We start from the raw sequence: 22,039 nt of genomic DNA, 5'->3' as shown, positions 1-22,039 counted from the left end.
CTGTGATGCTGAGTCAGAAGAGGTGTGTGCTGGGAGGGGCAGGAATGATGCTTTACCTGTCGATATCATTTCTAATTGGTGTCAGGGAAGTGACATATCAATAGCTAGGTCAGATGCTAATTTTCATCATGTTGATCCATTGCTACAGTATGAGCTTGTGCTTGTCTGGGTGTGCTGAGGACTGCCAGCTCCCTGGGGCTGGATACCATGGCGCCTCCCCATGAGGGTGGCAGGACAGGGCCTGACAGCTGGGCCCCTTCCACAGCCCCAGCTGGGGGCAACGGGGCAGCATCAGCACTGGGCACCTCCTGTGGATTGGCCAAGGCCAGGGCTGGACACAGGTCTGGGTGTCGGCCTGGCTGGGCAGGGCCATGGCTGGGCAGGGCTGTGAGGAGCTGGAGCCCAGCCCTGCCATGGCCTTGCTGGGGCAAGGGTTGAGAGCCCTGGTGACATGGCGGCATGGGCCTGGACAGTGGGAGTAGCCCTGGAGGACTGGGAAGGGACACACAGTGCTGTCTGAGTCCTTGGGGCCTGCTCAGTACTTTACTTAATAGATCACTTAGATTCATATTTAATTGCAGGTTGCTCAAATATCATTTCTTGTTTGTGATATAGTAATGTTTATGATTCTCAGCTTAAAACCCCAGGAGATTTTTCTTTTGCACAGTGTAGCAGAATGATTAGGAAAGGAGCCAGCTCTCTATTTGATGTTACTGAGAACAAATGAGGACAATTTAAGGGGCTTACATATTCAAGTTTAAAACACTTTTGTTTTGAGAAACAGTTTTTTTTTTTTTTTTCTTTGTGCCCTCTAATACAGGCTAATTTATTTTATTTTATTTATTTTTTTATGTCTTTTCAGGGACCTGTTTACCCTGCGGGTGCAGAATCAGAGCAGCTAACGAAGGATATTGATGTGGGTTCAAAGATGGGTTTGCATGAATTTTGTGCCAGAAGCTGCCTTCACTTAACTGAACTGTAAGAGGGTAGTTGTTGCCCAGGCTTAGAGGAGGGCCAAGATAGCCTATTAACTTCCTGGTGAGCAGAGGAATGCTAAAGAATTGAGGACTGGGGACTGATAAGCTGTGTGTTAATTGAATGTGCTGTTAAAAGTTAGAGTACTTGGTTTTCATGTGTCAAAAAATGTGGTTCTAAGGTAATATTAAATTGTATTTGTTATGACCCCTGCGGAAAGGTTGAAGTAGGCATGTCTTTAATACACAGTTGTTCAGGGCCTCAGAGATTCTGTAAAACTTGCCAAGATAAAATGTAAATTCTATAGTATTATAATAAACCTGTTTTAAAATTAACTGGAATCATATTGTCATGTGATGAAACTAAGCGTCTATCTCTGTTGATTTCATCAGGATTGATATAGGGGCACAATAGAAGTGCAATTTCTATGTATGGCTCTGATCTCCAATTTATGGTGTCTCATACACTTGTTTTCCAGAAGACCCTCTGATACTGCTTTGGTCACAGGATATTAAACACTATAACAGGAGTCAACAGGGAAAGCAACCTTGTCGTTATTTTTTCAGCAGAGTTGGTCTTAGGGCAGCTCAGGTAGCTCTGAGTTTCAGAATAGCTAAAGTACCAGTAGATGGCACTCAAGAATATGTAACTTAGCATGTGAATTTTGTTGAACCCTCTGAGCTTCGTTGTGAAGGCTTCCACCTGTGCAGTACTTAGGTAACGATAACAGTGCAGATTCTGATAGTAAACAATGTAAGTAAAGCCTACTTTATGGAAAATGTCAGACTAATTAACTTCCACCTGTGTCTTTGTTATACAGAGAAGTAGTAAGTAAGAACAGACTGATTAAATTTTAAACAAGTATGATCTCTTGGGGAAAGAGGGAATTACATGCCTTCTTGACTCTCCTTCCACCCTTAGTTTTGATAAGTCTGTTGTTGGAAAATATGTATATGAAGTAGTAAGATTTTTCTGATATGAAGAGTTTATGGTTACTCAGGCTGGTGGTAGCATGGACTTCAGAATGTATTCAGAAGGGTGACTGTCTTGAATTTCTGCATAGGCTTTATATAGCTAAAAAGAAGAAAGGTATTAGGAAAAAAACATAATTTTGTACGCATCACTACTGCAGGGGAGCTATAAGAATACATTAGCAGTCTTCAAGACTGTAAAGGCTACGCAAAAAAATGTTAGAGTTAGCCATTAAAAAACACTTTCTGGCAGTATGGATAATGGAGCACTACAGAAGATTGCTGTGGGAATTGGTATTACTGCTGTCATCAGAGGTCTTTGAGAACTGCTTGAAGATTTCTCAGAAATGGTCATAGACAGCTGATCGTGCCTTGATGAGTGGCGAGGAGGAGACCTGCAATGTTCTTTAAAGCCTTCTTGTGCTCTGTGGTTCTACTGCTGTAATTTTATTGTTGTCAGGCTTACTGGGTGACAATGTAAACAGCAAATGCAAAGACGCAAAGAGTGTCACGTCTTAAAATTTCCTGTTGCTTCAGGAAAAGGAAAGTGTATACATCTTCCCCATTGTCTTTCAAGAAACTTTACATTTATTTTTAAAGTTTTAACGAATCTAAATATAAGCCTGCACGTCAGCTTTTTTATCCATGAAGGTGAAATAGGGTTTAGTTTCTCTGTCCTAGAAGATTTCATTTCCTTCTAGAAAAATGCGTCATTATCCTGTATACACACTTATATGTAAGAGTTCTTCATCTTCTAAGTCATACAAACTCTGTCCATCCAGTAATAAGCTGATTATGATTATTATGATTGTCAGGATCTCATTTAGGGAACATCTTCTCAAGGCTATTTATTGTGGTATTGCTTTTCTTTTTGGATACACTGGGGAGAAAATCTTGCTTAAATAACGTAAGTATTTGACTGTGTTATGACGTTCTCTTTTTCTGTGGAAGCAAATGCTATAGGTTGCTAATCACAGGTGGACAGATGAGGTTTTGGGAGCTCTCTGTGTGAAAATACTGACTGGAAATCACTGTATTTGCTTACTTTAAGTGAACCAGTCCAATTTTGCTTTCATGGTACAATGTATGCAAATCAGAAAGAAGTGTTCTTCTTTTGATCAATACATATTGCTCTATGACCTGTATGGAATGTATGCTCCTTGGTCTTTGTGTTGCATTCAATTCACAACAGAGAAAAAAGAAATACTGATTAAAGTGGAGATAATTACTTTGTTCTGTACTAGTACAGAGGTCAAAGCAAAGTGCTTAATTTAGGATTAGAGGGTTTAGACTGTAGCACTCTGTAGTAGAGACATGAGCACTAATCATTTATTTGGGGAAAAATTATTTATATTGTTAATAATCTGTTAAGTGCTAAATTACAATGACTGTATAGATATAAAATGCAGGCAAATGCCACAAAGTCAAAAGAGTAGGACTAGCTGACCTCTAGAGGTCCCTTCCCACCAACATTTCCACATTTTTTTTAATGTAGTAAGTGGCTTTGGGAAAAGGTTAGGTAAGGGTTAGGAGAGAGAAAGATCAGAGTCTGAGTTGGAATAAGGCTGCAAAAGGCTTTCCAAATGAAGAGGTAGGCTGCAAAAGTTGTTCTTCCCATAGAACTTTCCTACTCTTGCCATGGCTGGGGATGTTGGGCTAAGGCTCTGCTCACATCCAGGGATGGGCAGGATTCATGTTTGGCCTAGCTTATTTATAGAGAAAGAGCTCCAGCTGTGGTCGAGCCATAAAGGGTCTTCTGAGGGAAAAATTCTTAACTACAGATTCATTAAAAACAACTGGTGCCAGTAACAGAAACTGTCACTTCAGCTATCACGTCTGATCTGTGCAGAAGAATACTATGTATTGCCATCAATGTAAGAATACAATTTTTTTGCAAATGTATTTCTTTGGCTGTTTTGGAAAAGTCACTAAGTTGTGGCATTGAGTAGGTTTTGTTTGTGTTTCTTTTTTATTCCAGAAACCTGTCTGTCATTTTACGCGCTTCTAAAACCATAGCAGGACACCAATGTGCTGATGGCTACCTATAAAAGCCTTGGATCACAAGGATCACAAAGTCCACAGCTGGTTTCATTTCAGCTCATGGCTTCAGATTAGCGGGTAATAAACAGTGCATTTCTTTATGCTGTTTTTTGTTTGTTTGTTTGTTTAGCTGCACTGTATTTTGGAACTTCTGAAACTGAATTAGTAACTGAAACTTGATAACATTAATATTTAGCATTGGTCTTGCAGCCATGGTAGCTTTATGCAGACAGCCATTGTAGTCTGACAGGGTTGAAATTAATAAAAGGATATTCTGTTCACTTTTTCTTCTGAAAGCTAATTCAGCCAAATCACTTGTTTGTTCAAAGTTAAACTGAAGAAGCACCAAGAGTGCAAGAAGTCTGTTTTCCTCATCTTCCACATATGAGTGATAAGACTTGCTAGTTCTAGCAGTCTTAAAAAAGCAAGAAGGGGGCTCAGCTGCCATCCACAAAACTTCAAATTTCAACAGTGTAGAAGTTTCCATCTGACTTGTCTTATTGACTTTTTGCTCTTTATTGGAGAGGAAAAGGTACGTAGGGGACGTGACACATCTAATCCTAAGGAAAAGTTCTAATAGGTGTACTGACCCTGACCAGAAGACTGTTGTACATCAGGGAGTTTGTGATCCACGTAACAATTCACCTAGGCAGGTGCATGCCTACACTGTGCTGTGCTGCCCGTACAGTGTGGCCTCCATGCCTGTGCTGTGCTGCACAGATACCTTGGCTGCAAGATAACCTCAGCCAGTGAGCTGTAACGGGAACATGCTGGAGCCCCCTCTGGGTACTGGAGGTTACACCAGCTGCATGGCCTTGCCTTTATCTACAAGTGCATACAGCAAGAACTTCTCAAGTGAACATCCTTATTGTTTGACAGTTGAGATGTTGAATAGAGTTGTTTCCTTGCAGGAAAATTCTGTAAAAGCTTGAGTGACCGAAATGGAGGAATCTGTTCTATGGACAGGGTCTGCACAGCATGCTGTGTGTAGATTGCGGTGTGGGATTTGATGCTACACCACTCAGGATTCCCAGCATCTAATGAGACATAAGGTTATCTATACTGTCCTCTCTTTCTGTATATTTCTAGCTCTAATAAATAGCATTTTAAATGATGTTTTGCAGAGTCTAAGTGCATTTATTACTGGAGTCTTAATGTACTTAATCTTGGTGCAAAACATAGGCATCACACAGGTCTTGTTCCGATAGCAGTTAGCTGTCTCCATTGCACTATAAGGGGCGTCTGAAGGTCTCATAAATTAGTCTGGATTCCCTCCCAGAGACTGGAAAGAGCCCAATCAATCTGTACAGATGCTCAGTATTTGACTTGCTGATTTAAAAGTACATTTTGTTAACCTGTCTTCTATTTTGTATACGTAGCATATCAGAAATTATTTAATGAAGCTTCTAAAAAGCTGTTTTTTCAATTCTTACCAAGTCCTGATTTTATTCAAAATAGTCCGTGACAGAAATGTGCAAGAAGAAAATCTAGACAAGAAGAATTAAAAAATAATAAATATTAAAATAAAGTTATTACAATAAATATAGGGAATATTTCTTAGTGAAGATCAGATGTGCTAGCTAAAATGGCAGATCCCTTTGATCTTCCCAAATGTTCTTGGTGAATTTGTAGTTAAGAACTTTGGCTATGATTAGATTTCATTCTCCAAAGTGCTAATTGCCTTTAATCATTGCATAAAGGACCTGTAAAGTCATTGGTTGGAAGGGACATCTAAGAGGTCACCAGTCCTACCTTCTGCTCCAAGCAGAACTATTACCAGCAGCACTATGTGAAGTCAGCGGTGACTTTGTCATGCTGATTCTTGTATTGCATTGTTGTATTGAGCTGTCTTATGGCTGTGCTTGTTCATTGCTGTTGATGAGTTGGTTATTATTTCTTTCAACTTGGAAATTGTATTGTAGCAATGAGGGAAAAGGAAAAGACAAAATCCTGTGGGACTGGCTGGCAGAGCAGTGACAATTGTATAGTGGCTGGTTTATACTGGTATTCGTGCAATTGCTGCTCTTGGTGCATGTGTTTGTGGAGCTTGGGAATTATCCTATTAAGAGTGGAGGTGAGAATTAGGCTTTTGTAGTAGACTGTACATAAAGCTGAATTGATGTTATGCAGTTGTGAAGAGAAAAATGCTGATTTGGATAATACTAACTGAGGCAATAGTTCTTGACCTTGGTGATTGTGAAGCCTCAGTGAAAGTTGTATCATTTGGGCATGACTCTTAAAAAGGAGATAGAGAGATTTAGAGAATGCCCAGGAGAAGAGTCAGAAATCGCTGCTTTAGAAAACATGATGCAAGTGAAATGCCTTAACCCAGAAATGAGATAACGGGGGAGAGAAAAGGCCTCAAGTGTGCAGCAAGTTGCTGCTGAAGATGGAGTTTAAGGTTGGATATCAGGAAACACTCTCTAATTGAACAGTCGTCAAGTTGTAGATGTGGTTATGTTTTGAAATTATGGAGTTATCATCACGAGAGCTTCTTAAGAGTGGGTTAGCTAATCCACCAGTTTCATGGGATCGTGCTTGAAATAAAGAGGTAGTTTCCTTGCAATCACAGCTAGCTCACTGTTCTGTGATATCTGTGAGTAATTTGGAAGAAGGAATGATTTGAATACCAAGCCAATACATGAGCTATATGGGAGCTTCTTCTTCCCAGGTATTCAAGTTTAGTGTGAGACTTGGCACGTCAGCTACGAGTATAGCAAATTAGTTAATCTAATATGGCTAAACAGAACATCATGATCCTTTCAACTTATCATAGCACTTTGAGTCTGGAAAAAGTTCAGTAAGCTGTACTTGGCACAGACTGAATTTTCTGGCAAAATGGTTGTTTGTCAAACTTCTACCTCTTAGTGCCAGCTGGAAACAGAACCAGCAGTACCAGCCTGGAAATGGGTCCCATCCTCTCATCAGTTTTGCATAATTTAAGGATCTGTCTTTTGGAGTAGCTTATCTGAACTGCTTTTTGTTTTAATGAACTCAGCACAAATCTAAATATATTAGACTGAATTATATAACTCCTTTTTATATGTACATTAGTAAGACGCTGGATGATAAAAGTTGCCCTGCTGTTGGCATCTTGAATAAGTCTTGAAAGGAGTTCCATGCAGAAGTGTCTTATTTCCTCACTTGATATAGCAGAAACTTAATACATAAGCAATGATCTACTTGTGTAGTGTTTGTTGCTGTGTTTGGAACTCAGTCCACAGCAATTTAATAATAAATTATATAATTTACATACAAAAGTTTAATTTTGCCCCTGCATAGATGTCCATTCAAAGAGATGCTGTATTTGTTTACTTTCATGTTTGTTTTTCCACTTTGCAGAATGAAGGGATAGGATAGACAAATAGACCTGGTGCTCAACAGATACTTGTGTTTGTAAATATTTCCTTGGAACTGTCATCAGTGACACCTTGTTGTGATACACTTTAATATTTTTTTTAATTATGCAGAGCAGACAGCTTCTTCTTTGCTGCCATTGATGTCAGTGTTCATGACAGAAGCACACTGTCACTGTTGTAATGGCTATGCAGTTCCTTATGCTCTTTGCTTTGTCACAAGCAATTTCTGGTTGAGAATATATCATTTATTGGTATTGATGAATTTAGAAGATGGAGAGTGCAGCAGGAGAATTTGACTTTTTGACAAATTGTCTGTCTGTCCTTGTTTCAGACTTCTCATTCTTAGCAAAATATATTACTACTTTGAAAGACCAATATATAGTAGTAAATAAAACAATTTTTGACTTCATTATTTGGCTTTGTGGCCTTTTCATCTCTGAGATATTTTCTCAAGCTGCTTTGTAATTACTAACTTAGAGCATGTAGAAGAAACAAGGAACAGGTAGGTAAGTACAGTTGCTTGTATACCTGTCATTCATGTCTGTGTGACTGAGACTTGCACTTACGTAAGTGGATGTCAGTTAGCCATGTGCTGAGGGATAACTACAACTTTTAGGTAACCAGTTTTTGGAAAGAATGATACAGACTTTCCTAGCAGTGCTGGGTTTATGGAATGTCTCCAGAATTTGAATAATCTCAAAATGGCCAGCGAGGATTTTGATAATACGAATTTGCTTATTAAAAGGAAACATGGGCCAGGAAATGGAGCCGCTTACCACATAGCTCTATAAGGAAATTGTAAGTGAAATATATTATCTACCAGAGAAACAGGGCTCTTTGACAGTCAGTGATTACAAAACTCTTGAAATCAAAGTAATAATGATAATAGCATTATTATTTTAAACATCAGGTATTATTCTGAAGGCTAAAGAGAAGTTCAGTTGTGGGCAGCCAATTTACCACTGTATATCTTTGTTACAGCTTCTGCACTTAAAAAAACTGCTTGCTCTAGTTTGTCTTCTGACGAGCTCTGAGATGTTGATGGGGTAACAAGCCAAAGTCATTTAAAGCAAATCTGGTACCCTGTGAAAATGCAATTTTTTCTTCATCTAGTTAGTTCCCTGTCATGCTATAAGGTTCTCTTATGTATTTTTTTCAACATGAATGGGAAAAAAAAAAAAACCACCTCTCATCAGTGAACATAAAGAGGTGGGTGGGGCTCTCCTCTACATTGACAAATGCATATTCTTCCTCACTCCCCTTTTCCAGATGTAACAGCACCATGTAGAAATTGGAATAGTAAAAGGAGATAGAACACTATCTTATTTTTTCCTGTGTGTTTTTTAAAAAAACTCATTTGACATACTACATTAAAAAACCTCTGATGATATAAGTGTTTATACTTGAGTTGTGTTTTGAAAAACTTGTGGCCATTTATTTATGAACAGGAAATTTGGTGATTGCTGATGGCACAGAACTGTGGCTCAGGTGACACAGGTTTGATTCTTAGCTATGCTACAGACTTCTTTTTTCACTTGGCAAATGATCATGCTCTGGTTCCTGCCAGTTCTTGTGGAGGGTGAACTGCCATTTCTTGTGTGTCTCCATGTGGACCTGTGAGAGGAGACACCAGAAAGAAGTAGAACGGAGGAGCCTATGTCCTGCTGTGCCTTAGATCACCACAGGCAAAATAGAGATCATATAATTGCTTTTCTAACTATAGACCATGTATAACTTGGAACAATTATTTGGAGCAAAATAAAATCTCTGGAGCAGCAAGTGTACTATACATTTTATTGTCTTATACTTGCTCTTCAATACCGGATTGCAAAGTGGAAATACTGCTTTGCTACTCACCAGAACTCCTGAGTGCTACTGTAAGATGAACAGAAGCAATAATATTAGGAGGGGAAGGATGTACACAGGAAACTTAGGGTAAAATGACATGCTAAGATTTAAGAGGTATGCAAAAAAGAAAAAGCTAACGTCTTCTAAAAGCTAACTTGTCTTCTGTAGACACTACTTTATATAATTTTCTATAGCTTTTTCATAGTTTCACCAACTGAATCCACATGCAAGTGAAATTAAAGCACTCCCCATTGGCAAATAGAAAATTAGATCTGACAAGACAGCTCTCTTGGGTCTCCCTGTTTTAATTTCCTTTGTACTTCATTGTGATCACCTATGAGCAAGTTGAACTTTCATTTTCAAGTCCAGAGGAGTAGTTGATTTTTGGGAGGTGTGTCAGCAGCAAATGCTTCCTATAAATAGTTGCTTATGATTCTCTTTGATTTCACAGAGCCATTTCTTATTCAGACTTTCTGACTGTGAAGCTGACAAACAATCACTTGGCTGTCACAGTAATCGTTGTGCAAAGGTGATTTTGGTCTTGAAAGGAAAACAAGCTGCATTAGTGTAGGTAGCATAACTAGGTCACTATTTCTGAGAGGAATCGTTGGAGCATGTTACTTAATTTCTAGTCAAAAGATTTAGACTTCTGTGTTCTCCACTGAATGATACCAATATTCAGTTTCGTTGCTAGCTGTTTCTAGCAAAGTTCAGAAAGAAAATAGTGTGTTTCTCCTCTTTCTCCCAGTTGTTTGCAATCTAAGGGTGCACAAATAAGGCATTTTTATTTGTTCAGTTGCTAGAGACATGGATTTCTTTCCTGGCTAAGAAGTAGCCTCCCTCAGGAAGGAGCTCATACTGTGATATCAGAATATATGTTTGTTTAGTCTTGTGGCCCTTGCTGAAATTTGCTTGAGCCTTATATTGAACAATCACCATTAGTTAGAAGAATTCACTGATGAATGCTGTGGCTAGGCGTAGTGTAGCTAAGCTAGCTGTAGTTGGTGAAATATCTTTGCACTGAGAATTCAGTGCTGGAGCATTTCTCAGAGATGGCAGATGAAAAATGTTTCCACAAAGCATTGGTATTTTCTAACTTGTGCATTGCTTTGGAAATGTATCCAATCACATGAATGAAAACGCTGTATTATTTTAAAAATTAACTACATTTTTATTTTTTTGTTATTTTACTCTTTGCACTTTTTCAGTGCAGTCAGAAATATTGAGGGTAAAAACTGAAACCCACGGTGAAGGGGTGAAGGGGAACTGTATAGTAGAAGGTAAACAAGGTTTATTAAGGTCTGTCAGAGTCTACGCATGAAGTTAAGAAAATCAAAATAAGGTTTCCTAAAGTGACCTTCATCCTCTTGGGCTATGCACTGCTTATCAGTAGATTTAGGGAGCTGTAGTGAAGAGTTTGCTAACTGCAGTGACGTTGTACTTGTCCAACAAATTCAGAGTTGTGCTTGCTGACTGTAATTGCAGCCATCAGCGAAGTAGTGTAGACAAAGCAGTTTTGTTACATGTACCTTTGTGGTCACTATTTGCTGCAGCCATGAAACTGTGCTTCCAGTAATTGGGGTGGCCCTCTGTGTCTCAGGTTATCTGTTTCTTCATGAGCAAAAGTGGATAAATTCCATTCCATTACCCTTCTCAAGCCAACAAAGATACATGAAGATAACCTTATAAGTATTACTTCCCTTTTTCTTTTCTTTTACTAGCTCAGGATGTGTGATTCTTCCTTCATCCTTTCTGGCAGGCCACAACACTCCACTCAGAAAAACTAATTTTTGAACAGGTGTAAGCATAGCTGTCTTGTTTTACCCTTATCTGAGGGTAACTGCTGAAAAATTCTGCTTTCTGGGGCAGAAAATTGAACAAACTAGATCTTGGTTATACTAAATAACCGGAAAATCTTTCTACCATTTACAGAAAGCTGGTAATATGAGAATGGTCTTTCTTCAGGAGAAAAAATTCAAAGAATTTGTATTTGGTGTCATTGAAAAAATATTAGCTGATAAAAAGGGAATAAAAGAAGGTTAAAGATTATTATTATAGCTTTCAGCAATGTCAATTCATTCTTTTCATTGGTCTGGGCAAAATTAAAACTGAACTCTTCTGTGTCTTCCTGCATTTTAGACTTTAAAAGTCTTTACAATTTTAAAACTGTAATAGAAAGCTACTGTCTTTCAGGCATTTACGAGGCAGTGTTTTCCCACAGCTAATTTTCTGGTGTCCACTACATGGTAGCTATTAAGCTGGTAAACATGCGTTCATTGGAGATTGTTAAAAGAAATGGATGTTTTCACTACAGCTGCGTTAATGTTCTGCTAAACCAGCTGTTTGTTTATGTGTGTTTATATATATGTGTGTGTGTGTGTGTATATATATAAACATATATATATGAGCAGAAGCCTGATATGTGTTTATGGTTAGATTTGTCTAAGTGAAGGTCAGCGATTTATGGACAAAGGGCAGCCTCATGCTTGGGTGAACCATAACTGACAGAGTGGCTCCTGAGGGGGCTGTATGACCATTTAGTGTATGCTCAGGAAAATGGCCAGAACCTTAAGCCACATGAGCATGGACCCTGCTGAAAAGCCTTTGACTCTGTCCTGTGCCATGCTAATGCTCTTCTGCTGCATTGTCTGTGTGGTATAGTGGTATATGAATATTTCCCTCCCTCTGCATTTGGAAAGGGAACTCAGGGTTTGACTTTTTATTTATTTATTTATTTATTTATTTTTTTGCATGAGTTGCATTCCCTTCAGGCTTGAGTATCAGGCATTGTAAGTCCTCTGTAGATCTTTTAAGTGATAAACAGTTACAGATCTAACACGTGGAAGAAATGTTTCCAAGCAAAAATGAACAAACAAAGCTGAGAGAGACTGTAATGAATCTTTGCTGATTTTGTGAATAATGGAGCCTAAGATGTTTCTGGCTCAGTTTACAGATAGCAGTCAGTTTGCCTTTATAAGAATCTGGATAAGGCAGACTGGCTGGCAGGGTGAACTAGCACACTGAGATTTTTCATGCTCTGGAACTGTTTGGTTATCAGATATAACCAAAATGTGCAACTTGGCAACATTCTCAGCTGTCTTAAATGATCTAATAGAGCAGTGACTAGGATGTTTTTAAATTTAATTCATGGCTAAAAAAAACCTTCTACCTTATTTCTGTGTTGTTTATATTGGTGTCAAGGTGCTTTTGGTACATACGTAGTAGGAAGTAGCCTACAATGGACAGGCTATTGCTTTGTCCATGGGCCTGAACATAGGGATAATACTCTTGAATCCCTTGGGATGAATTTGAATCCATCAGGAAATATCCATAAGTTCTTCAACTTGCTATGAATGTATAAGATTGCTTTTTGAAGCCACGTCTTTTGGCATTTTGGAGGTAAATTTTGCTGCATGTTGAAGAATTACAAAAAGTGATATAAAATTATTTAATATGCTGTTGATCTGCAATAAAAAACCCTTTGCATCAAGGTGGCACACGAGTAGCTGTTTTTACTTGCTGTACATAAGTATAGGTCAGCATAAATATTCTTAAATATAAATTCATAAATATTCTTAAAGAATATGTATGAATAATGAGAATTGAGATATTGTTACCTCTTTACACCTGACTTTGCAGAATATGAATTATAGGTCATTCCTGCTAGAAGGAGAAACTGCTGTTAAAATGTTTATATATGTTTGCAGCTTTGTTTATTGCTCTTTTCTTCTTTTTTTTTTTTTTTTTTTTAATGCAGTCTGTGTATTCACAAAGAATGCAGATGAAGCTTGTTGCCATGTTTACTACAAAGATGTTTCCTTCCTCATAACAGCAAAGGTCCTTCAACCTCTCAGCAGGTTAAAGACCCTTACCTAGGTATCTTCATTTTGAAGTTTCTTTCTTTTCCAGCTTTGTTTTTCCTCTGTTCCTCTTTTGCTTCTTCCATACAAACCCCATTCCCTTTAAATAATGCTGCACTTTCTCCCCTTTTCCCTTCTATCCTGTCTCCCAGTTCAGATTGCTAACATTCTTGAGGCAGTTCTAAAGAAAGATATTTGCAAACTGTAGTGTGGGTCAGTGCCCCCTCTCTGAATCCCTACTGTTGCTCCTTTGAACTGTCATAGAACAAAGAATATGAATTGGAACACATGGGATTCCACAAGACTTCATCTAGACTTTATGTAATATAAAATTGACCTTAATTGTTCCACTTGAACAAGGCGCAGAACAAGAAAACTCCCAGTTTTCAAACGAGTCCAGTCCCTGCTTTTGAAGATGTCAGAGTCACATAAAGTTCATAAATTCATAAAGTTTTAAAATGCAGTCTGAAGCCAGTTTCATTGCCAGACTTGTTATTAGTCAGAACGGTCAGAAACATTTTTACTTGGGCGGCTAATATGCATACATTTAGCTGGAGTGCATATTAGCCATAAACATTATTTTTCCTCCCTTGTTTTAATCCGCATGGACATCTCTGAGTAAAATCTGTGGTTTCATTCAGCTATCATTTGGCTGGATTATCACACCTAGCTCTGTTTCTTCCTTCATATGAGACGTTTTTTGTTCCTCCAAAATTTACAGAACGTGCTTTTAACTGAACATACACGGAGTATGTGTGTATGTTCAGTTAAAAACATGTTCTGTAAATTTTGATCAAACAACCTTAGTGTTTTATTCTGTACAGAGGTACTAATATTTCCTGAAAGAAATAAATTTTAATATTCTAATATATAAACTTCTGTGTTCTCTGAAGGAAATCCATGATTGATATCCCTTAGAATTGCTTGTATTTTTCCCCCAGCTCCCCAGTGATTCATAATCACTCTCTGGTTACACAGCTTGCTCTTCTCCCTCCCACAGATAAAGCCATATCCTGTAACAGAAGTTTCTCTTCTCCGTCTGAGCAGTGGGACAATGGTGCTTAATGTTCCACTGCCCAGTGCTCTTGGTATGGTTTCAGTCCTCATCTGTGCTGAAAATGCCTCTAAGCGTTGTGACTTCAGCAAATTTCATTAGCATACTTCTACATGCTTTACCTTCAATAAGAACACACAATTCTTATAATCCATCCATCTCCACACAACCTGATTTATTTTGGACTGTAAAACTCCTTGCACAGCACAGCACATCTTTTCTCCTTTGTTTAGTTCCTTACCAACTCACAATTCTTTCATTGAGCTGGCTTTTCCAGATGAATAGTTTGCTGTGTGGTACTTTGTAGGGGATTGTTTTATGAGATTCAGCAAGACTAATTCTAGTTCATTTTCTGGTTTTATTTCCTTCTTTTGCCAGTAGTGTCATGTTTGCTGTTTCTAGACAGGGAATCTTGCTGACAAATAAGGGAAAAATGTTTGACACTCAATTTCCAGTTTAATGCAGGGATGGGAATTACTTGGTTCCCCAGTTTTCCTTCATCGCATGAAATTCTCCAGTTTTGCTGTTGCCTAACATGGGGTGAACTCACCTCACTTGAAAACTAGATCAGAATATTTAGTTATCTTAAATTCCTTCACATGAATAGTTGCTTCACTTTTTTGTTCTTCTACTCATATCACTAAAGTATCTTTTATTTCTGGGTTGAGTTTACAGTCACCCTGACTTCTGACCTTCTAGATGTAGCTTTATGTAGTTACTGGTCCATTCTTCTCTAATTTTCAACCCCCTGACTTTATCTAAGTTTTTATTTATCCAGGTTATCTGGATCTTTCCCCCTGGTTAAAAAAGAATTCTGCTAACAGAAAGACCTTGTCTATGCTTTGATGTGTTTTAGGTTTATTCCTATTTGACCAGAGACAAGGTCATGAAATAAACATATATGATTCTGAGTGCTGTCTTTGGCATGTTTGTAAAAATGAGTGCGTTTATGTAACAATATAACTGTGTGAAGCTAACTGTACAATTTGACACTTAGGGAGTTTTGATTTGCTATTAGCATTTACACTTGGCAATTACTACTCAGTATAACAATTCATTGACTTCATACATTAATGACTAAGAATTCTATATATTTATATGAATTAAAAATTCAATAGTGTTCCTACATCTTATCAGCATGATGAATCCATCCTATTACTACCAGATTAATAATGCTCCCTTTCTCTTTCTACAATATGAAAACAAAATTGGTTAATTATTTTATTAGGAGCTCATTCTCTAGTGGTGTGTATTCAACATCAAAAAATTATTCTCCATTTTTGATTTAATAACTGTAGGAAAAGAATCTTGAAAATTATACTGTATATAGTGAGATCATAAAAAGGTAGTTATTTTCAGTTTATGAAAAGGTGTGCAGACTGAAAGATCTTGTTCTTTTCTAATCAGATTTCCTGAGCCTTATTACTGGGATAATAATTCTGACCTACCTCTGATGAGTGCTGTAGTTAGCTCAATTATTAATGTTTATACATTTGAAATATCCAGTTAAAGTGCTATTGCAATAAAATGATAAATAAGCACTAATTAATGTAGATTAACATTAAGAATATTCTTAATGATGGTTATTATCATAGAATCAAAGAACCATTTAGGTTGGAAAAGATCTGTCAGATCATCAAGTCCAACTGTTAACCTAGCACTGCCAAGTCTACCAATAAGCTGTGTCCCTAAACACCATCTCAACACATTCCCCCCCAGGGATGGTGGCTCAACCACTTACCTGGGCAGCCTGTTCCAATACCTCACCACCCTTTCAATGAAGGTGCTTTTCCTAATATCCAAACTAAACCTCGCCTAGCACAACTTGAGGCCATTTACTCTCGTCCTATTGCTTGTTGTCTGGGAGAAGAGACTGACCCCCCCCACCCCCCCTTCCAACTACGACCTCCTTTGAGGTGGTTGTAGAGGGTAATAAGGTCTGCCCTGAGCCTCCTTTTCTCTATGCTAAATAACCCTGGTTCCCTCAGCTACTCCTCGTAAGACTTATTCTCTAGACCCTTCACTAGCTTCATAGCCCTTCTCCGGACCTTCTCTGGACACACTCCAACACCTCAATGTCCTTTTTGTAGTGAGAGGCCCAAAACTGAAAACAGTACTTGAGCTGCAGCCTCACCAGAGTCGAATACAGAGGGACAATCACTTCCCTAGTCCTGCTGGCCATGCTATTCCTGGTACAAGCCAGGATGTTGTTGGTCTTCTTGGCCACCTGAGCACACTGCTGGCTCATATTCGGCTGGCTGTCCACCAGTACCTCCAGGTCCCTTTCTGCTGGGCAGCTTTCCAGCCAGTCTTCCCTCAGTCTGTAGCGTTGCAGGCGGTTGTTGTGTCCCAAGTGTGGGACCCAGCACTTGGCCTTCTTGAACCTCATACAGGTGGCCTCACAGCATGGGTCCAGCCTATCTAGATTCCTCTGTAGAACCTTCCTACCCTCAGGCAGATCAACACTTCCTCCCAATTTGGTGTTGTCATCTGCAGACTTACTGAGGGTGCACTTGATCCCTTTGTCCAGATCATTGACAAAGATATTGAAGAGAACTGGCCCCAGTACTGAGTCCTGGGGGCATCACTTGTGAAAGGCCTCCAAGTGGATTTGACTTCATTCACCACAACCCTTTGGACCTGGCAACTGGGCCAGATTTTTACCCAGAGAAACATACACCTGTCTCAAAGCCATGAGCAGACAGTTTCTCCAGAAGAATGTTGTGGGAAACTGTGTCAAAAACTTTACTGAAGTGTAGGTAGACAACATCCACAGCCTTTCTCTCATCCACTAAGTGTGTCACCTTGCCATAGAAGAGATCAGGTTTGTCAAGCAAGGGACCTGCTTTTGATAAACCCTTGCTGTCTGGGCCCGATCGCCTGGTTGTCCTGTAAGTGCTGTGTGATGGCAGTCCAGATAATCTGCTCAAATCAGCTTCCCTGGCACCAAGGTCACACTGACAGGCCCGTAGTGTCCTGGATCCCCCTTCCAGCCTTTCTTGTAGAGGGGTGTCACATTTGCTAGCCACCAGTCCCCTGATAGCCAGGACTGCTGATAAATGATGGAAAACAGCTTGGTGAGAGCACCTCCACCAGCTCATTCATTACCCTTGAATGTATCCCATCTGGCCCCATAGACTTGTGTACATCTAAGTGGACTAGCAGGTCACTAATAATTCCCTCTTGGATTATTCTGCTTCATTCTGCTCCTTGTCCCTATCTACCAGATCAGGGGGCTGACTACCCACAGAACAACTGGTCTTGCTGCTAAAGACTGAGCCAAAGAAGGCATTACATACCTCAGCCTTTTCCTCATCTCTTGTCACTATGTTTCCTCCCCCATCCATTGAAGGATTAAGATTCTCCTTAGACCTCATTTTCTTGATCATGTATTAATAAAAATATTTTTTATTGTCCTTAACAGCAGTAGCCAGGTTGAACTCCAGTTGGGCTCTGGCCCTTCTAATTTTGTCCCTGCACGGCCTCATGATGTCTTTGTAGTTCTCCTGAATGACCTGCTCCTTCTTCCAAAGGTCATAAACTCTCTTTTTCTTCTTGAGCTCTAGCCAAAGCTCTCTGTCCAGCCAGGCTGGTCTTCTTCCCCACTGGCTCATCTTTTGGCACATGGGGACAGCCTCCTCCTGTGCCTTTAGGATTTCATTCTTGAAGAGTGTTTGGACTTCCTGGACTCCTTTGCCCTTCAGGACTGCCTCCTAAGGGACTCCTCCAACTAGTCTCCTTACCAGGCTACAGTCTGCCCTCCAGAAGTTCAGTGTGGCAGTTTGGCTAACCACCCTCCTTTTCCAAGAATTTCTTTTCCAAAAACTCTTATTAATTCATGATTGCTATGCCGAAGACGGCCTCTAACCTTCACATCACCCACAAGTCTTTCTCTTGTTCACAAGCAAAAGGTTCAGTGGGGCACCATCCCTAGTTGGCTCACTCACCAGCTGTGTCAGGAATTTATCTTCCACACACTCCAGAAACCTCCTAGACTGTATCTTATTTCCAGCAGACATTTGGTAAGTTGAAATTCCACATGAGAACAGGAGCTAGCAATTGTGAGACTTCTCCCAGCAGCTTATAGAATATTTTTTTTGCCACTTCATCCTGGTTGGGTGTTCTATAGCAGACTTCCACAATGACATCTACCTCATTGGACTTTCCCCTGATTCTTACCCATAAACACTCACAGAATCATAGGGTTTGGAAGGGACCTCTGGAGATGATTGAGTCCAACACCCCTCCTACAAGCAGGTTCCCTACAGTAGGTTGAGCAGAAAAGTGTCCAGGCAGGTCTTGAATATCTCCAGAGAAGGAGACTCCACAGCCTCTCTGGGCAGCCTGCTCCAGTGCTCTGTGACCCTCTCTGTAAAGAAGTTCTTACGCACATTTGTGTGGAACTTCTTGTGTTTCAGTTTTTGGCCATTACCACTTGTCCTCTCACTGCACACGACTGAAAATGGACTTGCCCCATCCATTTGCCTCCCACACTTTAGGTATTTATAAACAATGATCAGATCACCTCTCAGTCTTCTCTTCTCCAGGCTGAACAGGCCCAGGTCTCTCAGCCTTTCCTTGTACTGGAGATGATCCAGGCCCTTGATCATCTCTGTGGCCCTCCTCTGGACACTCTCTAGGAGATCCCTACCTTTTCTGAACTGTGGAACCTGGATCTGGACACAGTATTCCAGATGTTGCCTCACCAGGGCAGAGCAGAGGGAGGATAACCTCACTTGACTTGCTGGTCATGCTCTTTTTAATGAGCCCCAGGATGCCATTGGCCTTCTTGTCCACAAGGGCACGTTGCTGGATCAACCTTATTGTTGCCATTATTAAGCTCTAGACAATCCAAACACTCCTTAACGGGGCTACCTCACTGCCTTTCTTTCCTAGCTCATTCTTTCTGAAGAATTTAAAGCCATCTATTGCAGCACTCTAGTCATGTGAGTCATCCCACCTTGTTTCTGTGATGGCAACTACATCAGTTTTCCTGCTGCAGCTCCTCGTGTTTGTTTCCCATGCTGTATGCATTGCTGTAGATGCAATTTAGTTGGGCTAGCAATCCTGTCACCTTATTGAAGGTTATTGATGCTTTCCAGTCACCTTTTAGAAGGTTATTCATACCTTTTCTCCTGTTATTGATATATTCTTTCCTGGATCCATACAAGAAACACAGTAGTAGGATGGTAGAGAAAACTGATTTTGGAAGAACAGGCAGCTAAGATTTGAAATGTTGGATTAGATGGGTGACAGTTGAATGATAAAGGTAGCTGTAGTCAAGAAGAGCAATGTAGTCTTACTGTATATGCTGGAAATTAAATCCTGTAAATGAGTAAAATTTTACTGTGCCCTAAGGAAATTCATGTTTGCTTTTGGTTAATTTATTTTTTGAATTAACACTTTGGTAAAGAATATGTATGTGAAAAAAACTCTCAGTCCACTTCAGTATTCCTGTGGGAGCATCACATTTTTTAAGGGCAGACTGGGCAGTTAGTTCAAGTACTCTGACATTTACAGTCCAAATCTGAAAAGCAGATCAGGGTTCCCAATTTGGTCGATTACCAAAGGAGAACTTTGCTGAAATTCAGATATGATGGAAGTCTGGGTTTTGATATTGAGGAAATGGAGGTTTGTGTCTGATAACACAAGATCAAAACAGTGTGTTGAGCATTCATGGAAGAATGTAGTCAAGGAGACCTTTGAAAATAATATGAAGAAGGCAGGTTCCTTGTGCCCTGCTATTTGCTGAATCTATGCCGTTTTCACCTATAATAACAGCCCAATTTAAATACGACAAGTAAGTGCAAATGGAAATTAATGAGAAACAAATTTGGAACAAATGGGAGAACACAGTTTTCCATGCAGAAAATGCTAAATTGTTGTAGTGACCTCAGAGGTGAGGTTGCTGTGGAAGTAATTTAGTGGAAAGAATAATGGACTGTTGTGACTTTAATGTCATAATAATCTGAAATGATGTTGTATTGCCTTTACTTAGTATCTCAGGCCATGCTTTCTTTTAGGCTGCTGTCTCTGTATCTCTCAAGGCTTCTTTTACAGTGTTTGGGACTTAGGTTTGAGGGGGACAGCAGACTACTTGTTATAGTAATGCTGACAGATGTCCAGCTTCCAGTGCAAACCATTCTCCAGTTGTTTCCCTTTCTGAGGGGAAAACCTTGTTGGGAAAGCTACTAAAAGAACAGTTTGTTGGCACTAGGAGGCTAGAATTATACTTCAGTTGCAGGTGAGAATTACCAGCTGAGCCACAACAGAAGAGAGTGAGGTGTGATCCTACAGAAGCAAGTTACAAACACCAGGTAGCTTTACCTTTAGACTGCTGCACAGTATTCAATCATAGGTGAAAATGGACTGAATTTTTATGGTAACTGTGCCTATTAATTTTAAACTGTGCTGTACTGCACACTACATTGCAGGAGTTTTCTGAAATATCTTTAGCTTAGTTCTTGGCATTTCAGATATACTGTATAGAAATATTGACTCCCAGGAGCTCATTATGAAGTCAGTTTCTTGTGCATCCAAGCAAATTATGAAATCAATTAGGAACCAGAAGGGAATCTGCAACACTGTAGATAAAGCAAACTGTAACACTAACATATGGATTCTTTGCATTTCTAATTTGTTCTTTCTACTAACATGTAATACATAAATTGGTGGAGAAGCAAAATCAATCCTGATAAATAATGTAATTATATGCATAAAGGGTTTATGAGGAAAAAGAACCACAGCTGCTATTTGCTGATTTCCACATATAGAAAACCAATATTTTCCAGTATTATTGTGGAAAATGCCACAATGATTTAACAGAGAGGTGTTCCTATGAACAAGACCCTGTGCTTTATTGCACTTGTAAATCTCTGTTGAAGCAATGAAGTAGAGAAAGCAAATGAAGAAGCTTCTTTTGTCACTGAAATATACCCTCTAAGCAGACAGCAAAATTGAGAATTAGATGTTCTTATCAGCAGCTGGGTTCAGACAAAGAAACAGCTTGGCTTTTTTGTTCCTGGGAACATTCTGTTCAAAAAGTGAAATACAGCTGGTTGTTTGGACTCTGTGTTATTAGGCACAGGTGAAAATGTCATAACATTATTTCAGTTATGAACTGGAAAAAATTCTGTTCATTGTGAACATATTTTTCAATTAATTTCTGAAACATTACCATTCCTATACAAACATGTAGCTTTCAAATTTGTCAAGCTTTTGGGAGAATTATTTGTTTATCCTTAAAACCTGTTACATTTGTATACCTGTTTTCCAGATCCTTTTAGGCTTGATTTGTTATGTATTTTTATGGTTGTGCCAAACACCCTCATTTGCTGGTCAGCAACTTTTGTAGGTTAAAAAAAAAAATCAAAAAAAAAAATCAGAGGTAACATGGTAAGGATTTTTCAAGATTTATCATGAAGCAGTTAACATGGGAAGCAGAGCAGGGAAAATGTTTTCCCTGTTGAATTTAGGCCAGCTTCATTTCTGAGAGTTTTGATGTTTATGAGGTATAGTGGGCTAATGCTTCAGGAGCAGAGGAGATGGTGGATGTATTTCTAGACCACCTCTGTTTGACAAAGCAGTGGACCGACTTGTTTTAAAGAATCTGTGTGTTCAGCAGGTGCTTGATGAGGCACATTGCTTGATAATGACTCTGGTTGCAGATCCTTGAGTTTTGGAAAAGGTTGTATACTGATGTTGACAAAGTAGTTAACAAAAGTCCTTGAGTTTTTCAAAAATCCTTGATTTCTTGGCTGCATTTCAGTTCATGGTATGATACTGCGATTGCCTCACATTTCTCTCATTTTGGCAACACTATTGGCTGTGTATAGGTGGTGATAATTTTCAGTACTCCGTGTGACTTTGAGAATGCTAACCACAAGGTTAAATTGACCCCATTGTAGATCAGAACAGGAACAGGTGTCATTG

General features: G+C 39.3%; 1 long non-coding RNA gene across 1 annotated transcript in view; it reads left to right on the top strand.

The window, feature by feature from the left end:
* Nucleotides 1–22,039, top strand: part of LOC106046540 (uncharacterized) — a 134,243-nt gene that overhangs the window by 20,384 nt on the left and 91,820 nt on the right. The window contains exons 7-8 of the long non-coding RNA XR_010827464.1: nucleotides 863–916; nucleotides 3,925–4,064. This is a non-coding gene — a long non-coding RNA (uncharacterized lncRNA). The remainder of the gene's footprint in view (nucleotides 1–862; nucleotides 917–3,924; nucleotides 4,065–22,039) is intronic.

This window comes from Anser cygnoides, chromosome Z (assembly GCF_040182565.1).
Source record: "Anser cygnoides isolate HZ-2024a breed goose chromosome Z, Taihu_goose_T2T_genome, whole genome shotgun sequence".
Classification (NCBI taxonomy): domain Eukaryota; kingdom Metazoa; phylum Chordata; class Aves; order Anseriformes; family Anatidae; genus Anser; species Anser cygnoides.
This window is presented reverse-complemented; position numbering and strand designations above follow the sequence as displayed.